Source organism: Dermochelys coriacea, chromosome 9 (assembly GCF_009764565.3).
Source record: "Dermochelys coriacea isolate rDerCor1 chromosome 9, rDerCor1.pri.v4, whole genome shotgun sequence".
NCBI classification, from domain to species: domain Eukaryota; kingdom Metazoa; phylum Chordata; order Testudines; family Dermochelyidae; genus Dermochelys; species Dermochelys coriacea.
In genome coordinates this window covers 40,883,171-40,905,522 of record NC_050076.1, presented here as the reverse complement: position 1 = coordinate 40,905,522, position 22,352 = coordinate 40,883,171, and positions in this window count along the sequence as shown.

The following is a 22,352-nucleotide window of genomic DNA, read 5'->3' as shown; positions in this document are numbered from 1 at the left end:
TATCATCATCTGCCCAAACCAATTTGGAACTGTGTCATTCTTTGAATCATTGCTTGCTTCCTTTCAGTCCTGCCTAATATCAGTCTGCTAATTCCATGTTAAATGCTTCAAATTTTAGGGGTTGTTTTAGATGCCTTTAAAATCAAGAGTATTGACTCTGGCACCTTTTACCTGGGCAAAGAACTCTGGTGTCTGAAGTGTGCTGTTTATTCCTAGAACAAGTATAGCATGGTAGTTTTCCTCTTCTTTAGAGAGCCCTGCAATGGGGCTCCAGGGCAGGCTTGCTCTCCTTTAAAAATATATGAGACAACTAATTTTAAGTGCCATACAACTTTGCTCATCTCCAGCTATTGATTACTCCATACTTTGTACTTTTTTCTCTGAAGCAATGAACTGAATAATGCATTTCTTTTAACTAAACTAGTGTTTGAATTTCTTTTTTGAAAGTGTGATGCACCAGTTGTGAAGAACATAATGTATAATTTATATTGAAAAAAAAGGAATAATTTGTATGGTACATCATTACTTTTATATTACATTGTCACTATTAATTTTAGTAAAGATTTTGGTCCAGGCCCTTAGATTGTGTAAATTGGCATAGATCTTTGAATGGAATAATGCCAATTTATACCAGCTGAGATCTGATCATTTTTTATTCAAGCTAATGTCAAAAGGCAGTACTATTTCAATCCCTAGCAATGAATGACTGGAAAATGGATGAGACTTTCCAATAAATTTGACAGCAACAATACAGTTGTTTAATGAACATACTTACAAAAAGATACCCCTAAAAACCATCATAACATTAAAAAGTGGACCCTATTTAATGAGTACTTTGGGGAATTATGCCACTTAGTTGTAACATAAAGATATGGAGTTTGGAAGCAGAAATTGGATAGTAAAACAGAGAAAGGGCTTATGTGTAAATCAACTGGAAATAAAAACTCACCCACAAATTAGCAAATATAGATCTAATGCAGAGAGAGGAATTTATCTAGAAATCTCTACAGAAAGGTTTCAGCTTCCTAGCAATCTTGAAGTTTTATTAGAGGATGGATGGATACAAATTTTTTTATTAGGAAAAGAAGCAACCTAGAACTGTTTCCTCGAAAAAGGCAGTATAATAACCCAACAGCAGCAATCAATGAATCATGCAAATCAATCCCTGAGTGCAAACTTTTAAAAGTCAGGTCTTCAAGTACTGAGCACTGTAAATATATCGTCATCATGTACTAATATTTCGGTATGTTAAACCTCACTTACCTGGGGTAGCACTTTACTGTGTGAGTAGCCCCAGTGAGAGGACTACTAACAAAATAAGTTCCTACTCATTGTGGATAAAGGTGGTAGAATATTACCTATTGTTATGTACATGCCATTACACATCAATTAAAAATGATATCCCATTTGATTTTAAAATCATGGAATCCAATTACGGCTAGGTCTTCCAGGGTGTATTAGAGTGCAGGGAGCCCTATTTGCTTATAGTGCATTGCACAAAGAGAGCAATAATTTGCATACAAGTGCTGGAGCACAAGTGATTTCCAGTTAGTGCTGCTTACACCAGTCCCGCACCTGTATACTAGCTAACACATGGGGGAGGGTTCTGGCGGGAGCGCTGACTACATGCTTTAACAGTGTAGCAATTCCTATTGCCCAGAACTTCTTCTCTTCATCTCCATGTTGCCTCTGGAGGTCTTGTGCCCTATAAAGGCATAATGGCTCTTGACAGAACAACTCGGACAGTGCTTTTCATCTCTCTCCCCATATTAATTTGCCCCTCGGTATTTTCCTAACCTTATCACTTCTGTTCATATCTTTTGAGTGTCCTCACAAAGAAATGACATTTTCCACCTCATACATTTTCACCAATCACTGAAGTGCAATCAGCTAAGGAAATTACTCCAGAGCATTAAGTTGAGATTAGCAGGCAAGTGTAGCCCACCGAAATGTCAGCATCATCTAGAATTGCATCATTACTTTGTTCTGCTCCTAGACATCTGTTTCAGAGTAAACTCTTATTAAGTATTATATGACACATTAGGGCACTATAGAATAAAACAATAGTAAGACTGCTAACACTGAAGAGAATATAAATATAAATGGCAATTGTGTGGAGTGTTTCGTTGGTTTGTTTTGATTTTGTTTTTCTCAGCAATTCAAGTTTCACTTTTAAGGATGATACAAAATGTTTTTTTTAATCAGGAATGAGTTAAGTTTGAACTCTTTCTCATTCACTCATGTCAATCACTAAGGATTAATTTTGTATCATTTGCTGTGCTCTTTGCAATTTCTGTCACAAAAATGATGTATTCGAATTTGAACACTTCATGTGTTTTGTAAATTATTGTTGTGTGCTGTACTGCTTTGACCTTTTCAATCTTCTGTAATTTCATTTGTTGCCAAGGCTATTTAGGTTCTTTTCTCATGTTTCAGCCTTACTAAACTACAGCTAACAGATAGGAATGGACAAACAGTCAAAATATGAAATGTTTTTTAAAAAAATCTCAAAGTATAATCAAAAATATATCACTATTTCACAATGTGTGTTAGATATTGAAATTCTGATGTCTCATCCCTTCATCGCAGATTGTGATGAAAACTGCAGTTGGTACCAAGTGAATCTAATCTTCCAGCAAAGCTTTTAGTAAGAATGATAAATGAAACAAGACTCACCCATTCTAGTTACAGTTTTAAATGTACTCTCACAATCTTCTTTGGAATGCTCAATATGGCATCAGCAGGTATGAGTGCTTTTGTGTTTATGCTTAAATATTTTCTTTAGCACAAATTATCCGCAAAGGAATCTATCTATATTACTCCTTGACTTTATTTTCCTAAACCCTATTTTGCATGTCTTTACCTTTGACAGAGTCAGCCAAAGTGACTCAATAGAAACAAAACAAAACCTAAGGAATGACCCAAAACGCAAACCTAAAACTACTGAAATTTGGGCAAGTTTGAATATGGATCCACACTGGTCCATCTCTAGTTTTCAATTGTGGAACCATTGTAGACATTTCATATTTAAGAGTTGCCATGCTAGAGTGTATATGCAAAAATATCTGTATGCCTTTTTACCATTAAAATATCAGTGGTATTCCCTATTCTATACAAAATATGCTGGCTCATACTATTAATCCTGTAACTGTAGCAGACTAATTTAGTGTTTCAACTCAACCCCGTGCATCAGTGCATTTATAGATTCCATAAACTACAGCAGTTTTCCAGAGTTATTTAAAAATAGAAGCATGGTTTATTTAAAATTATGGGCCAAATTCTGGTGTAAATATAGAGTAACTGTTGATATCAAAAGTTCATTCTGGATTTGCAGCAGCATAACGGAGAGGAGACTTTGGCTGGCTGTTTTTATTTTAACTCTAAGGAAAGGGTGAATAGAACACAGCCACTTTTCTAAGGAAGCCAGCAGTAACCATTTTAGATTGTACATACTGTGTGTTGGATAATACATGTTCAACTGAGTGCCTAACTTCCTTACGGAACTGATTTCAATGGAGTTATAGGTAAGGCTGTGATTCTTTCAAGGAGGTCGCAGATTCTGTGACTTTCTGCAACCTCTGTGACTTCCCCAGTGGCTGGTGCAGCTGACTTCACAACCAGCTTCTGCTGGAGCAACCCAGGGCCAGCTGCTCTGGCACAATGTTTTGCACAGGTTCACCACTAATGACAATTAGTGAGAGAATGGGGGCAACTCATACTGGGACAGGCTGGTGAAGCACTTTAGACTTCCCAATGTTGAGGGGAAGTCCTAGGATATGATAGGCACCTGAGAAGAGATCTAGGGTGGACTGCAAATAAGCTTCAGTGTGCGCAAGGATAGCACAGTCATCAGCATACTGGAGGTCGGCAATAACAGTCCCGGTGACTTTAGTTTTAGAATAAAGATGTTGCAGATTGAAGAGCTGGCCATCCATGAGATACTCAATCCCAATTCCAGAAGAAAGGTGGTCATGAATAAGAAATCAAGATTACAGCATGAGAAATGGAAAAAAGCATTGGGGCAATAACACAACCCTGCTTAACACCAGTACGGATGGTGAACGGGTCCTGATGCTATAGTCTCTCTAGTGGTAGCAAGATTTTTTACAACAATGAAATTTGATGGACTTATTACTCTTGCGTTACAGTCACTCCACTGACTCCCTGAACGTCAACGAGTTTATTTTGCAATGAAGACGTTTCCTCTACGTATATAGTCCAGCAGGGAATGGTATAAGATTGTTTGCCTAAGATTCTAGCATGTCTCCATTCTGGATCAGACTTTCTTGCAGTTCTCCCAAGACCATTGTATACAAGAATACCCCCCCCACAAGATATAGATATCTATATATATCTATCTATATCTATCTATATATAGATAGATAGATATAGATATATATAGATATAATTTAGGCTGGGTTCTACATTTAAATTGCTCTATTCCCTCTACTAACCCCAAATTTTCACACTCTCTCTGATTAATTTAGGGTTACCTGCTTTCCATTTATAACATTGGCATCAAGTGGCTGCAATTTCAGCTCTTCTGTCCTTTATAACCAGGATTTGATTTGTTTGGGCCAGTAGTGGAGCCCTATCTCACATTAGTGAGCAATTACACAAGTTGACCTATTAGCTTCAATGAGACCACTTGTGTGAGTAAATGCTCAGCCATGTAAGTAAAGGCTTCACAATCTGGCCTTTAGCTCCCTCTTTCAGATGCCCAAGGAACTCTTATAAACCTTCTAATGGTAATGTTAAAAGATTTTAGCCTGATTTTCAGAGTGCCTGTAGCTGCCATGGATGTCAACTGAAGTTGTGAGTGCTCAGGACTTCTGAAAATCAGGTTCACTTTCTTATAAACTTTAGCTAATGGATGAGATTAGCTCATTTTCCTTGTAATTTTGGAAGGAATTTTGGTTTTCCACCTGATAAGACAATTTACTAATTGCATTGCCTCGACAACCAACCACCAACATTCCAATCTGTTCTCATGTACACCATTTTCACTGGTACAGTAAATGGAGATGGATTATTACAATATACAAAATTAATGAAAAATCATGTTTCATATGTTGATTTGCTGAATTTGGGGGAAAAAATCACAACTATTGACCATCCATGTAAGATGCTGAAAACAAACCTTGAAAGTCTCTCTCTCAAAAAATAAGAAATACTGAAAAGACTGTCCTTGAAGCCCTACCCAAGAAATCTAATTATCTCATGGAACCTACTGACAAAGTGAAAAGGAGTACTTGTGGCACCTTAGAGACTAACAAATTTATTAGAGCATAAGCTTTCGTGAGCTACAGCTCACTTCATCACTGACAAAGTGCTTACTTTTACTGCCATACGGGCACTATGAATGTGCTATTTCTATGAAAGAAGGTGTTTTAGCAAGTGAGGAATCACCTTTGTTTGCTGCACCAGTTCCAGTTTCTGAAGTATCTAATGAAGCAAGGATTCAAGTTGCCAAGTGTACTGGTCCCCAGAGCAACGTTTGAAAACTGCTAAGCTAATTTCCATCTTAAGCAATCTTTACTGTGAAATGAAGCATCAACTGGCAAATAGACAGCATATTTTCAATGATACTTGGAAAACAAAAAAGTAATACTACGTATTTTCAAAATATACCGACTCTTAGAAACAAATATTTTCCACAGTCATTGATGAAACTTATATTGGTGAATGAGTAAAACGCTCCTTTAAAGGATGACTAACATCTATCAAGTCTTAAAAGAGCTGGATTGTGTGACAGTCCAATAAATGATGGCAAGTATCTTTGAAATAGAATAGGCTCTCTCCTAATGAATTAACGACTGTAAGGTGCACACCGTAGAGTGTGCAGTGAAGCTCAGGCTGAAGGCATGACTGGCTCAGACTAATTCTTGGTTGTTCAGTACTAATTATATAATCATCTCTCTATGCTATTTATAGGAGACCAATTGCCAAAATATCTATGCAACAACATGCCCAGTAGCAGAAAAATAAAATCAGAACTACACTATTCTCTTGCCACCCTATGACTCCACTACACATATTGGAGTCTGAGTAGCTTTAATTGTTATCCCTAGGTAGAGGAAATTAGAATAATCCAGTCTTGGTGTGATAAACATATGGATTACGGCTGTGAGGTTCTCATTAGAGAGGAATGGACCTCAACTCCTGGCAAGCTTTTTTGCCACTACCTGGTTTTCAAGGTAAAAGTAAGAACGGTCCAGGTATAACTAGGGTGACCAGATGTCCTGATTTTATAGGGACAGTCCCAATATTTGGGGCTTTTTCTTATGTAGGCTCCTATTACCCCCAACCCCCGTCCCGATTTTTCACACTTGCTGTCTGGTCACTCTAGGTATAGCAGTTGCCCTCAAAATAATAAACTACCTTTAGGAGCAGGGGCATGTGCAGGAATTTAAATTTGACGTCTTTTGGAGGGCCAAGTTAAACACACACATATTATACACATTAAACATATCAAAAAATGCACATTCATCATATGCATAGAAATAGATAGCAGTACATTCACCATTTCAACAAAAATCCATGCGCCATGGAGCTATCTAAATAAAGATATCCACAGCCTCTTCTATGTTAACAGTGTTGGTTAAGTCAGTCTCTACTGCAAGAAATAACAGTTGCTGAAAACAAGCTTCTGTCAGGTTGCTTTTTAGCACTAAAACATTTTTCGGCAATTGCAACTGTAACAAGTAGCATTGCCAAAAGCACCAAAAGGTCAATACATCAGGATACAAAAGTTCAGTGTCATGTTCTTTACAGACCTTCATGAGTTCCAGAAAAGATATTGCACTGTCCGATCCCCAAGCATTTTAAATAGGCTCAATATGGTATACAAATAAATTGTACTACGTTTCAGGAACTCAACACCGAAATTTTTCATTCAGTATTAGAAGTGCTTCTTTTCCTTTTGGTATATTAACAGTTTTCAGGTTTTTTGCAGCAAGTTTTTTTTGCGGCTTTGAGTATTTCTGTACTTTTCTGATTACATCCTCTGTTGATTTCTCTTATTGAAGTATAGAGAAAAAGAAATTGACTTTATATTTCTCTTCTAAAGATTCAGAAAGGTAGGATTCTCTGCAACTCCTGTAAAAATGATCCAGAATTTTTGCCAGTTGCCTTTTCCTGTAAGTTGGCATTTGCAGATTCAATTCAGTAGTAGCCCTGTCATAAATATAAAGGGAAGGGTAAACACCTTTAAAATCCCTCCTGGCCAGAGGAAAAACCCTTTTACCTGTAAAGGGTTAAGAAGCTAGGATAACTTCGCTGGCACCTGACCAAAATGACCAATGAGGAGGCAAGATACTTTCAAAGCTGAAGGGGGGGGGAGAAACAAAGGTTCTCTCTGTCTGTGTGATGCTTTTGCTGGGAACAGAAAGGAATGGAGTCTTAGAACTTAGTAAGTAATCTAGCTAGATATGCGTTAGATTCTGTTTTGTTTAAATGGCTGAGAAAATAAGCTGTGCTGAATGGAATGTATATTCCTGTTTTTGTGTCTTTTTGTAACTTAAGGTTTTGCTTAGAGGGATTCTCTGTGTTTTGAATCTGATTACCCTGTAAGGTATTTACCATCCTGATTTTACAGAGGTGATTCTTTTACTTTTTCTTCTATTAAAATTCTTCTTTTAAGAACCTGATTGCTTTTTTCATTGTTCTTAAGATCCAAGGGTTTGGGTTTGTGTTCACCTATGCAAATTGGTGAGGATTTTTATCAAGCCTTCCCCAGGAAAGGGGGTGTAGGGTTTGGGGAGGATTTTGGGGGGAAAGACGTTTCCAAGTGGGCTCTTTCCTGGTTATATATCTGTTAAATGCTTGGTGGTGGCAGCAATAAAGTCCAAGGGAAAAAGGAAAATAGTTTGTACCTTGGGGAAGTTTTAACCTAAGCTGGTAAAAATAAGCTTAGGAGGTTTTCATGCAGGTCCCCACATCTGTACCCTAGAGTTCAGAGTGGGGAAGGAACCTTGACAAGCCCAATGTTCAGCTTTTATGAAGTATACATAGAAGTTTTCATCCATTCTCATGTTGTGCAAAACTTTTAAACAACTCTGTGTTGCATTTACTGCACAGGCAAAATCAATGTTTTCCCACTGCAAGAAAATGATAGCATAATGCATAGAGTTTAACACATTCAAAAATACTAAGAGGCAGATTGTGAATTTGAAATCCATCTGTATCATAAGCCCCTTTGCTTCTGCTGACACATTTGCTTTTGGTGGCATTCTGCTGAATATTGACCAAAGTTTCTATAATAAGAGAAAACTGTTCATCTATGACCTGCAAAGCTTGGCAGTGCAAATACCAGCACACTTTATGAAGAGCCTGAAGATGTCTCTCTCAACCACTATATTCATTACCACTGACACTTGAAGTCCCTTCTGTTTGTGTCATGGTGTCCTTCTGTATTTTTTTTTAAAGATTGTACTGCGGTGACTGCTAGTGTGGATGAATATATACAGATTCTGAACAAGTCCTAAAAAGTTCTATGAAATGGTATTACAGCTCACAATATCATACATGACTAAATGTAGACAATATGTATAGCAATGTGTAAACACAGTTCATGTTTTTTTTCTGAACAAGAGTTTGAACCCCTGATACATGATCACTTACTTTTTTGCCCCATCATAGTACTATCCTCCTACCTTGTCAAAAGACAGTATAATTTTAATAAGCGTATTCTCTAAAATATGAAAAAGTTCTTCAGCTGTTGTACTTGTTGTATTTTGCACATCTACAAGCCTCCCAATAATTTCACAGTCACTATCGCTTACATACCAAAATGCAACTACTACTTGTTCCCTATCAGCAAAATTGAGAGTTTAGTCTAGTATCACACTGAAATATCTGTGACTAATTCATTTCCCATATTCTGTATAAAGGTAGGTAAAGCATATATAACATCATTTTTGAGAACGATTTGTTACATGGGTGGCATTTTTCTACACGAGTCATTCTTTCTTGCATAAAGGAATCCCAAAGAGTAAGATAATCAACAATCTCTAAGAAAAGCCACCAATTCTCTAAATTGCATATTCATCATGTCCCTCAAGTGGTAAGCAAACCTATCCCAATGTACGACACAGTTCTAGCAGACGTGTAATATACTCCTTGTTTTTCTAATTTTCCTTTTTTTCTTTTTGGTGCGGTGCTTGCATTGCTTTGCTTAACATCAAATCCATGTGCAACTTTCCTAATTTAAAATGACCAATATGTTCAACTGCCATTCTGTGCTGGCTAGTGTTTGCATGCTGTCATAAATATAAAGGGAAGGATAAACACCTTTAAATCCCTCCTGGCCAGAGGAAAAAAACCCTTTCACCTGTAAAGGGTTAAGAAGCTAAGACAACCTCGCTGGCACCTGACCAAAATGACCAATGAGGAGACAAGATACTTTCAAAGTTGGAAGGGGGGAACTAAGGGTTCTCTCTGTCTGTGTGTTGTTTTTGCCGGGACCAGAGCAGGAATACAGGTCAGAACTCCTGTAAAAAGTCAGTAAGCAATCTAGTTAGATATGTGTTAGATTCTGTTTTGTTTAAATGGCTGAGAAAATAAGTTGTGCTGAATGGAATGTATATTCCTGTTTTTGTGTCTTTTTGTAACTTAAGGTTTTGCCTAGAGGGATTCTCTGTGTTTTGAATCTGATTATCCTGTAAGGTATTTACCATCCTGATTTTACAGAGGTGATTCTTTTACTTTTTCTTCTATTAAAATTCTTCTTTTAAGAACTTGATTGCTTTTTCATTGTTCTTAAGATCCAAGGATTTGGGTCCGTGTTCACCTATGCAAATTGGTGAGGATTTTTATCAAGCCTTCCCCAGGAAAGGGGGTGTAGGGCTTGGGGGGGATTTTTTTGGGGGGAAGACGTTTCCAAGTGGACTCTTTCCCTATTATTTTTGTTAGACATTTGGTGGTGGCAGCAATAAAGTCCAGGGACAAAAGATAAAATAGTTTGTACCTTGGGGAAGTTTTAACCTAAGCTGGTAAAAATAAGCTTAGGGGGGTTTTCATGCAGGTCCCCACATCTGTACCCTGGAGTTCAGAGTGGGGAAGGAACCTTGACACATGCTCTTTAAATTGTTAGGGTCCCTTTTTCCAGTTGCAGCGGCCAAATGATATCAATATCTGAACTAGGTCATTTTTGCTCGTTAAAGTGCATAAAAACAATCTACATGAAAAACAAAACATTCTGTCTTTTTTTTTTTTGGAATATTCAGACCAAAAGGATGCTTCTGGTATTTTAGACCATGCTGCATTAAATGACTGTACTTTATTTCTAAACATTTGTTGGAGATACCTCTTCAGCACTAGTTAATGTGGCCCTTGTTTTAGAATGCATACGAGTTCTATTTTGTTATATGAAAAGGGCAGCCCATGATGAGAATTACTCAAATACTCACTTTCAGAGCAGCCTTCAGCTCCTGTAATTAATGTCAGTTCAGTTGCTACATATTCGGTTCTCTCGCTGAAACTGCTAGTTGAAGCACAGCCTTCCACTGAAACATGTGTGCGAAGCTCTTGGTTTTCTTCAGTAGAAGTTGAGGAAGGTCCAGACTCTTGATAATCAGATGGCTGAAACTCAAATGTTGGTGACACGTTTTTAAAGAATTTCTTATGTCCATTGTGGTGATTTTTTCTTTTCTTTTTCTTCCCATTCTAGCCGTACAACTGATCTCTATCATGAAATAGACCATGAATGCACAAGTCCTTAACATTATGGAGAGAATGTGTGCAAACCAAGTGTGCGCACGTCCATAAGCTCACATGTATAACCTAACTGAGTTTGCACGTGGTCATAGCTGCATGTTATTGAGGAAATACATTTACTTCAGTTTGTGAGCACCAGTGATAGAAAGCACAAAAGGCAGTGACTTGATATGCAGAAATACGTATTTTAGATGAATATTGGGACAGTCATGCCCCCACTTGTGTATGTCCCGGTTTAGGAGGAAGAGCTATAAACTGGGAGAGGCAAATCAGTTAGTGTATCTTTCTATACACATCAATGCATATTTTAATGCAAAATGAAAGAGAAAATACAGGCAAGAGCCAACAAGAGGTCAGCATTTTATAATGTTGTGTCTATTTAAAGTCACCAAGCTACAGCTGAGAATCCCAGCAATTCTGGTAGAATCCATGAATAGTGTACAGCCTGCTGCTGAATGTAGCCTAGGCTAATGAGACTCTGCCAGTGAAACTGTGTTGGATTTGTTCTTGCAAATGAGCCTGAATTTACTTCCAACAAGACAGTACAACTGATTACAGATGGGGACAGAAATGTGTCCTACAGTGAGGTGGGATTTAAAAAAAGGGTAAGAGAACTACACATTCTGAGAACCTGTAAAATGTGTGAAGAAATTGACAACAAATTTACATACTAAAACTAAAACCAGAGAAAGAAGATGGAGCCCTGCAATTCGCCGAGCCATCTGTAATTTAATAATCCAAATAAACAAGAAAAAATTTGACAGCTGGCATTTCACAGCAGATGCAGTTCATGTACCAGGTATGAAGTCCTCTTCCTCCTCCCCCTCCCATTTTTTTTTTATTTTTTTTCCTCAGTTCTGCACTAAGGTTCTGTAGAAAAAAACTAAGGCACATGCTGAGTTATCACCAGAAGAATTTAGCTGATCCATGGGTCTCAGGAGATCTTGCAAGAAAAAAAATCACATTACAGCTACTCATTTTCTTGTCTCTAGGCCTCATTTGACATTCTATGAGTTTGGGCTGTATTTCCAAGTGGCCTTCGATTTGTGTACAGAAAACCTACATAACCAATTGGCTAATAGCACACTGAGTAACCAAATATGCACATGCAATTGGTGAATGTTCAAAATTTGCATGCTGCTGCTGAAAGTATGCCCTATTGCATTTATTTGGAAAAATCACTTGGAAAACTAGACAATGTTCTGAGAAGCTTTCACAAGCTAGAACAGAGCTTCAAAAACTTTTTCTGAGTTCTACCTTCTTTGGTGGAGAGTGGGTATCCATACTGGTAGAGAGGATTGGCAAATTCCTGGACAACCATGTAGTTTGCCTTGTGAGTCACTCTCATGTTCAGGTCCTAGTGCTATAGAATTAGCATCATAACCATTTTAAAAAACTGTTGGAAAAATAATATGCTTATTTTTATATTGTGCATGAATATAGTTCTTATTAAATGGAGGGATAAATAGCATTTATTTGAGCCAGTTATAGTATAAGTAGATGCTGTTCAAGCTTCACTGCACAGCTCTGCCAGGACAGCTCAATCATGACCTACATCATCCTAATTATTGCACTCCTTGCCCTCACTTGAGCAGAGAAACTGCCAATGAAAAAAAAGGAACAAGGCATAAGCCAGAAGTAACAGCAAAAGGCAATGCAATGCCCATTGCTATTATTAAACCAGCAATGCCTAAGGCTCAGCTCTGCCATGCCTTCTACAAAAAAAAACAAAACAGTAGTCATCAACTTCAGTCAGGTCATTTTACCTCTACTGCTGCTACAGCCCCATGGAGCCTTTTCATCTTTGCTTCTCGTTTTGCCTAAATGGCACAAGCACTACAATAGCTCAATAGTAGTATAAGTCCACTCATTGCTCAAGGCTGACCTGGACTAATAGGGGCACATTGATGATACCTGTGACAGGATCCCCGGGGTGCAGCCCTGGACTGTGGGACCACTGTGCCCCCTGAACTCTCTCCAGCCTGGGCTATCTCTCACAATGCCTTGCTAGTGACTAGCAGCAAACCCCTCCACGTGCTGTTATCACTCAGCACAGCAGCATGTGGAGCCCCATACCCAGCTAAATTGCATGAATGCTCCCAGAACCACTCATGAATCACACAGGGAAAGGCACCAGCCAAATCCCCCCAGCTTCCAACACTGTACCTCAGGAATATACCATCTTGCACTGCTCAAGAGGAGCAGTGAAAATTTATTAATTAGTTCACCACTTCATCAATGGAAAGTGGATATACACCAGCTTTGCAAAACCTGAGCAGATTTACCACCCACTTCAGGCAAACTCATTGGTAAAGATAAACAGTAAAACAAAGTTATTGACTACAAAAGATAGATTTTAAGTGATAGGCACAAAGTCAGAGTTAATTACCAAAAGAAATAAAATATAAGCATGTAGTCTAAACTGTCAACCCTATTAGACTGGGCAACAACTAGATTAAGCAGTTTTTCTCACCCCACTGGATATTGCAGTCCTTAATATGCAGATTTCATGCTTGAAATCTGGGCCAGTCCCCTCAGTTGGAGTCTTTAGTGTGTCCTTGTTGCTTGCAGCTTGGGTGGGTGAAGGAGAAAAGTTCAAGTATGTAGCCACTGTGTCTCAGGCTATGTGCTTGGAAAACACAAGTCCAGACATCTCTGGGTGGGCATTGCTGAGTCTCCAGGGAAGATTTAGCAATTCTCCTGGTGTGGCCTCATGCAGGTAAGTCATTCAATTGTAGCGCCCATGCTGGACAATGGCTGTTGATGGGTTGTTTCGTACCCCACCAGGGAGTTGGTTAACTTTCCTTGCTGTTGCCTCTGGGGAGCTAATATCTGGCTGAATCCCCAATTTACAGTATGTTTTAGTGACAATCATACAACATAATCCTCATAACTTCATATGCGTTAATGATATACATATATAGATAGAGAAAGGACTTTCAGCAGATCATAACCTTTCCCCTGATACTTTGCAAGGCATGCTTTATATGTAAGATCATGATTATATAAAAATGAGGAATATGGGTGTTCCAGGATGCTCCCTCAAGGACATAGAATGTCACAATACCCACATAGGGAGACAGAAACTGGTAACAAAACTGACCCTAGTAGATATTTTGAGTTAATGCTTCTGGAAATACAGGAACTATTGATCAATGTATCTTCACACAGGTATAGATTGTGATAGTCCCTACATGCATGTGAGGGCACTCAAGAGGGGGCATGCAAGGAGATTCACTCCTTGTAATTTACCGAAGGGATTACCATAGTCCATAGAGTTCAAGTGATTGCAGGGAGTGGTCTGTCAATGCTCCTCCACTGGCACACAGTACCTGCCCAAATGGAGGCAGGGAGGCAGCAGGCCCATGGCCCTACTCCTCTCAGCTGCACTGCACCAGGGGAGCAGGTGCTAACACATGGTTCAGCCTATGCATTGGGTCACACAAGGAAACATTGTGCCTTCCTGAACAACAATCCCTTCACCACCCCCTAAAAATCATTAGAGTTGCACCAGTTTACAACTGGAATAACGTGATGGTCAGCTGAACCCATTAACCACAGAATCAAGGCCAAATAACCAGTCAATAGCAGTGTAAATATAAGTGATCTGAATACTGACAGAAATGTAAGATGCATGCAGTGTAGTTCCTAGAGAAATGCAATACAATATCAAACCCTACATAAGATTCATTAATCTAAAATACATAATGTCACAGTTACCAGGCAAACTGCACCTCTCACCTCTCTTGGTCTTTCCTAGCATACCCCGTATAGATTTTAGGCCTGTAGCCATTATCTGTCTTTTGGGGTGGAATCATGCAATTCTCTCAGACTTTGCAGTCCCCTCTGTATCAGCCATGATTTACCTCAGCAGGTCTGCAATTCTGTTCCCTCCATGGCAATGACAATCAGTGACCAAACAGTCTCCTTAAAGCAAACTATTATGTAGTTAAAACAAGAGCATTTCAGAGAAAACATATCTTAAAAAATAAAACTGACTATATGCATGTGTAACTTACCAGGTGTTCAATCATCTTTCACATGGGGACCCTGGTAGGACTAACTCCCTATGGACTTTTACACAGAGCATGTCTCTGTGTCAGTTTGTCTGCCTGTTGCAGCTCATTCGCAACTCCCTGAACAGTCCCTCACAACTCCCCTACCTTTGCAGGAATGAAGTCACTTTTTAGCTGTATATAGCCCTTTGATCTGGTAACTCTCAGCTTTGGAAAAACAAAGTTTACAACTAGTTGGAAACAGGATCCCTGAAGCCAACAACTTGTCCCTTTGTCTTTCAAATGTGTGCTTGGGTGTCTTTATCTGAGAAGTCATCTTCATGTACGGACCCCATTGAATCTGAGCATTTATAGGCACAGGCTAAACATTTCACAACTCCCAATATGTTAGCTCACTATAGTCACACAGGAAATTCTAATAACTCAATATATAATCACTTCCCCTCGCTGACTTGATCATGTACAATGTTCACAAAATTATTACACCATAGTATTTATAACACTACATATCAGCTGCACTACAGTCACACATTTCCCTTCTTTCATCTTTTAATCTTATCTGCTTTTCTCTCATTCCATCTCTCTTCTCATTTCTAATATTCATTTTTCTTACTCTCACTCCCTTTTTTCCCACCTCCAGTTTGTCTCCTGTTGCTCGACAGTAAGTACCTTTGATGAGAGCAAAAGAAGGAGAACAGGTTTTGGAAAATAGAGAGGACTACTGTAGGTCCCTAGACCTACAATGACGGGCTTCATTTATATTCTGAAACCCCAAGTGTCTTGTGTGGGCAAGAATGGTATTTAAAAGTACTATAATACAAAGGAATGTGAGGAGTTTTCAGAGTTGTATCACTTGCCAAATTTGAAAGCACTATAATCTTCATGAGGAAAGACACTATGCCATGGTTACTTCTTCAGCACAGAAGATGGGGAAAAAACAGATAGAGATCAGATGAATGTTTGCACAGCCTTGACATCTTCACACTGTCCTCCTTTCAGAAAATATTTTTAATGGATGTTAAATAGAGAAAAAATATGTCAGACTCTCTCCAGTTAAGTGAAATATGCAAGTTTCAGAGTAGCAGTCATGTTAGTCTGTATTCGCAAAAAGAAAAGGAGTGCTTGTGGCACCTTAGAGACTAACACATTTATTTGAGCATAAGCTTTTGTGAGCTACAGCTCACTTCATCGGATGCAGAATGTATCCGATGAAGTGAGCTGTAGCTCACGAAAGCTTATGCTCAAATAAATTTGTTAGTCTCTAAGGTGCCACAAGCACTCCTTTTCTTTTTGCAAATATGGAAGAAAAACATGAATAAGCCTTCAGCATATACTCTGTCCTTTGCTGCATTATGCCCATGACTCAGAATGCTCATATTAAGACTCAGGCGTCCTCCCAATCTTAGTGCTCTAGCTGGATATGGATGTAATTTAATATCCATGTAATGTCAAAAATATATTAAAATAGTGTTAAGGTTCAGACTTCACCCACCAGAGCAAGGAAATTCAGAATGAAAGTTGCCACTTCACACTTAGTTTATTCAGTTGTATCTAGATGGTGCTGTTCAAATATTATGAAAAATGACCCCTGCTCTGCACCAGCTGAGCACAATGGGATCAATTAAGTTGTGTTGCACTGTCTCAATTTTTTCGAGTTTTTGGTTGCATAGCTTGAAAACAGGTGGTTGACACTTAGGGGGTTCTTTTGTGTTCAGTAGCACAGCTTTTAAAGTCCTTACTTTTATGAGTTTTCAGCACCTTTAAAACTTCCTTTACTCTTATAATTGCTCAGAGGTAGAGAATGTCATCACTTACTTATTTAATAAAAATATCTATTTTTCCATTAGGAAAAATAAAGAGCATAATAAAACTAACCTCTGACATTCAAGTCTACCAAGATCAATAATTGTTCTAAAAGGAATAATAAACATGTGACAATATTTATCTCAACTATTATTTCCTAGTTGTAACCCTCAACATTATGTGCCAGAGCCACAGAGTTCAGAACTGAACCCCAAATTCCCTAAAGTCTGGAACAGTTTGGAACTAGCTTTTTGGTTCTGACTCATCCCTATTTAATATATACATAGGTATAGCTAGTCAAAATGATGACAATCAGTAGGACATGGTAATACCAGAGTACAAAATATATAGAAATGACAGAGTAGGTCATGCTGGTGGGGGAATGGCACTATATGTGAAAGAGAGCATTGCCAAACACAGTAAAAATCTTAAATGAATCAAACTGTACCATAGAATCTCTAGGGATAGACATTCCCTGATTGCATAGAGTGTAGCAGTAGGAATACACTATCGACCACATGACCAGGATTGTGATGATGATTGTGAAATGCACAGAGAGATTAGAAAGGGTACAAAAATAGACAACCCAAGAATGCTGGATGATTTCAACTAACCCCATATTGACTGGGTACATGTCACGTCAGGATGGGATGCAGAGATAAAGTTTCTAGATACCATTAATGACTGATTCTTGGAGCAGCTACACCTGGACCCCACAAGGGGATAGGCTATTCTTGATTTAGTCTTAAGTGGAGCACAGTATCTGGTCTAAGAGATGAACATACCTGAACTGCTCAGAAATAGCAACCATAATATAATTAAATGTAACATCTGAGGGGAAAGGGGGAATGCCAAAGTTCTTATCCATTTTCCTTCGAGTGACTCAGATTAGTCAGTCACCATGTTAAAATTGCACCAAATTGTTAGGATGTGTTTTTTCTCCCCTCTTTTCTGATAACTCTACATTTTCTGCAATATCATTTTAACACCTACTAGTTCCAGCACTTCCAGTTTGTGAATCATTTTAAATGTGGTGCTTTCTATTAAAAATCATTATCAATTGCTCATAGATTGCAGATTTTATATTAAAATATTCAGTGATCCTAATCCTCAAAATTGTGCAGCAACACATGGCTTCTTAAATTACTGACACATGGTGCATGCTAAGCTCCATTATGCTTTATAATCACCCAAGGGAATAGCTTTTTATGGCTCTTTATAAACTGTAACCATCATAATTAAATATGAAAACATACTGGTTAGTACCATAGTGACATGGCAGTAGTTATAAGCAAAAATACATGGTTAGCGAATAGCTCAAGATGCAGAACTTCTAGCCAACTATAAAACAAATTGCTGTATCACCCTTGGTTTTCCAGGAACATGTGCTTCACAGAGTGATGCCTGCAAGGTACATGAAAACTTTTAAAAAAATACCATAATAGAGGCTCAAGTTATATATATAACTTGAGCCTCAATTATGGTATATATATATATATATATATATATATATATATATATATATATGCCCCAAATTTAAAATAATACTAACAGGACCAAATCAAATGCCACCCTGGCTACACAAAAGAGTAAAAGTAGGGGGTTAGAGGCAAAAAGGTATCCTTTAAAAATTGAAAGTCAAATCCTAATGAGGAAAATAGAAAGCATCATAAATTCTTGCAAATCAAGTATAATTAGACAAGTCAAAAAGACTTTGAGGTGCAACTAACCGAAGACTCAAAAATTAACAGCAAAAAAAAAAGTAAGTACATCAGAAGCAGGAAGCCTGCCAAACAACCAGTGGGGGCCATTGGATGATTGAGATAATAAAGGTTTCAGAGAAGCAGCCGTGTTAGTCTGTATTCGCAAAAAGAAAAGGAGTACTTGTGGCACCTTAGAGACTAACAAATTTATTTGAGCATGAGCTTTCATGAGTACTCCTTTTCTTTTTGAGATAATAAAGGAGCACTCAAAGAAGACAGGAGAAGCTCAATGAATTCTTTGCATCAGTCTTTACTGCAGCGGATGTGAGGGAGATTCCCACACCTGAGCCATTCCTTTTAGATGATAGATCTGAGGAACTGTCCCAGATAGAGATGTCAATAGAGGAGGTTTTGGAACAAACAGTAATAAGTCACCAGAATCAGATGGTATTCACCTAAGAGTTCTGGAGGAACTCAAATGTGAAATTGAAGAACTACTAACAGTGGTATGTTACCTATTATTTAAATCAGCTTCTGTACCAGATGACTGGAGGATAGCTAATGTGATGCCTCTAGAAAATGCTGTAAATCAGCATGTTTTATTTATTCTATTGAATTGGTTCCCACTCATTCAGAATAGAGGAGGCTATGGGAGCAGCACAGATCGGTATGGAAGCAGAGGCTATTCAGGCAATCAGGCACTGGTAGTCTAATGCATATCAAACATGTAAGATCACAAGTGGAAAATCAACATTAATCGGATGTGTTCTCATTTCAAATATGGGACAGCCAGCTATATACATGGGGGGGCGTGGCTCTGTGGGCACAGTATTGTGTTTTGGGTCCATAGGCACGCATCCAGGTTGCCTGAGGGCTCCCAGCTGGGATTCGGTGGCAAAGTATTACTCAGTTGGCACTCACAGAGGGGCATGTTATGGGCTCAACTGATACCGCTGTTGTATGCTGTGTGGGCGCGTCAGCAGTCACCGGATATATTGGTGATACACCTGGGAGAAAATGATCTGGGAACACTTAAAGGGGTGGAGTTAATACTTAGAACTAGGAGGGACCTGAAGCACAGCCTGGCAATTTTTCCAGGCGTTAACATTGTCTGGTCAGATATGCTTCAGTGTAGGGTCTGGTGGGGAGCCATGAACCCTGCCAGGGTGGACAGAACCAGGAAGTATGTAAACAGGGAAGGGGCCAAATTTCTGTTCCCCTTGGGGGAGACAGTATTTTCACATCCTGACATACTCTATGGGGTACCAGAGTTATTTCAGGAGGATGGGGTGCACCTGTCAGACTCAGGTGCTGCCATATTTTTGGCTGATATAAAAGAGGGCATTGGGAGATGTCTGGGAACCTAGCTGGGTGTGAGGAAGAGGCAGCCAAGCTGATGGCTGGAACCTCCTTGTGGCAGATGTTAGTGCAGGTACTTCATAAATTAAGGCACAAAAGAATGAATAAATTGTTTGGAAAAGGAATTAAGGAGAGGTGCTTGGTATTGAGCAATCTGGGGCAGTTGGGGACGCCTCTGATTGGTACAGCAGGGAGCCAACCCCCTATCATTATAGTCCACCTTAATCCCTCCTACAAGGGGAGGTGGTTGGTAAGGTCCAGGCAAGGGAATTGCTGTAGAGACCTGTATGAAAAGGTGGGGAGCTGCTAGAAGCCCTCCGCCTTCCCGGAATTGGCTGGAATTGGAGGTTCCCAGCAGTGGATCTGCTGGAGGGACATGAACTGATGGGGGGGCTGAAAAAAGCACTCACACCCCCCCTTCTCCAGTGAATTGTGGGGGTTTTCACCTGTACTGCACATTTTATCCACTGGGTTAGTCCCAGACATCTAATAATAAAGTTGTGACCTGATTAAACCCATTTCTAATGTCTCCTGTCATTCTTTCAGCATAGCCAGATAAACCAAGCTATGGTTCTCTCGTGACACCTATGTCACTATACCAAGTATAGCCCTCCCAAACAGGTGCCTATGCAGGTGTTGTATGGATGTGATTGGTCTTTTGGAACATTTTGGAGTGTTCCAGGTGCAATGATCTCTGTACTACTCTGCAGTGCTGTATTTGTGGCTCCACTGAAAATCAGTGATTGGGTCAAACATGAAATTGCATTGAGTTTTATATAATAGACTACTCTATTCCTATAGGTTAAACCATTTTTAGCTGGAGAGATATTAATGGATCCTTGCTAGCATATGGCTCATCAAGATATGCAATTTATTAACAAATAAGTATTTAATCTATCCAGGTGGTATTAAGATGCCTATTACCATACTAACAGATAAAAATAACAAGGAAACATCTGTGGAATATGTTACATTCTGCTAATTTGAGTGTTATGAAACTTCTCAATGTGATAACTCAAGCAACGACAGGCCTCACATCACTAAGGACAATACAAATATCTTCCCTTGGAGTGCTGAAGTGAATTCAAGAAGCATTTCAAGAGCACAAAGAAGTAAATAATTTTTATTTGCTTGGCTTCTGTTTCAAACATTCTATAACTCATTTGAATGGCATAGCCACTGATACTGAATTACAATGAAGAGCTATGGAAATACCAAAGACATTTTCATGAATACCAAAGTGAATTCATTTAAAAAAAAATCTGCTGTTCAGAAAACTGCAGGGCTAAAGAGCTCATATTAGCTTGAACACTCATGCCAGTCCATGATGATGAAACATTTTAGTTCTTCTTGTTCATTTAAAGAAATCACAGTGTTTCACTTTTTGATTCCAACAAATGAAATTTACTTCTTTGGGAGGGAAAAGTTCAGAGTAAAAAGGAGCTGGCACTATGCTGTAAGGAATTTTCTCCTGGTGTTTTGCAACTAATTAGGAGAAAAAGTCAGTGTAATATATTTCCACTTCCCTTATGCTCACACTTAATTAAGAGAAATATCCCTACCGTAAAACTACAGGTCTTAGTGCAGGACATCTCACCAAGTGTATTGGAATTTAAAGTGAGAGAGCGATTAAATATCCCAGTTCATTTACAATATCCCAACCAGAACTCTGAAGATCAACTCAATCCCAGAGAAAAGATTAGTTTCTCTTCACGGTGCTGTCAGTTAACATCTGAGCTTTTGATTTACTTGAAGTACTTAAAGCGTCGAAGTCATTTTTATATATTCTCAGTCTTCTAACTTTAGAACTCTTCCCTTCCACCCCCAAATACCTGTTGGCTAATTTTAGTCTATGAGTGAAGTTCAGTGTTCCAACTTTTCAGCTCTTGCCTTCTTTAGGGAACCCATCCACTCAATTGGATTACAAAAAAAAGTATTCAGAGTAGCAGCCGTGTTAGTCTGTATTCGCAAAAAGAAAAGGAGTACTTGTGGCACCTTAGAGACTAACAAATTTATTAGAGCATAAGCTTTCGTGAGCTACAGCTCACTTCATCGGATGCATTTGGTGGAAAAAACAGAGGAGAGATTTATATACACACACACACAGAACATGAAACAATGGGTTTATCATACACACTGTAAGGAGAGTGATCACTTAAGATAAGCCATCACCAGCAGCGGGGGGGCGGGAAAGGAGGAAAACCTTTCATGGTGACAAGCAAGGTAGGCTAATTCCAGCAGTTAACAAGAATATCAGAGGAACAGTGGGGGGGGGGGGGGAATACCATGGGGAAATAGTTTTACTTTGTGTAATGACTCATCCATTCCCAGTCTCTATTCAAGCCTAAGTTAATTGTATCCAGTTTGCAAATTAATTCCAATTCAGCAGTCTCTCCTTGGAGTCTGTTTTTGAAGCTTTTTTGTTGAAGGATAGCCACTCTTAGGTCTGTGATCGAGTGACCAGAGAGATTGAAGTGTTCTCCAACTGGTTTTTGAATGTTATAATTCTTGACGTCTGATTTGTGTCCATTCATTCTTTTACGTAGAGACTGTCCAGTTTGGCCAATGTACATGGCAGAGGGGCATTGCTGGCACATGATGGCATATATCACATTGGTAGATGCGCAGGTGAACGAGCCTCTGATAGTGTGGCTGATGTGATTAGGCCCTATGATGGTATCCCCTGAATAGATATGTGGACAGAGTTGGCAACGGCTTTGTTGCAAGGATAGGTTCCTGGGTTAGTGGTTCTGTT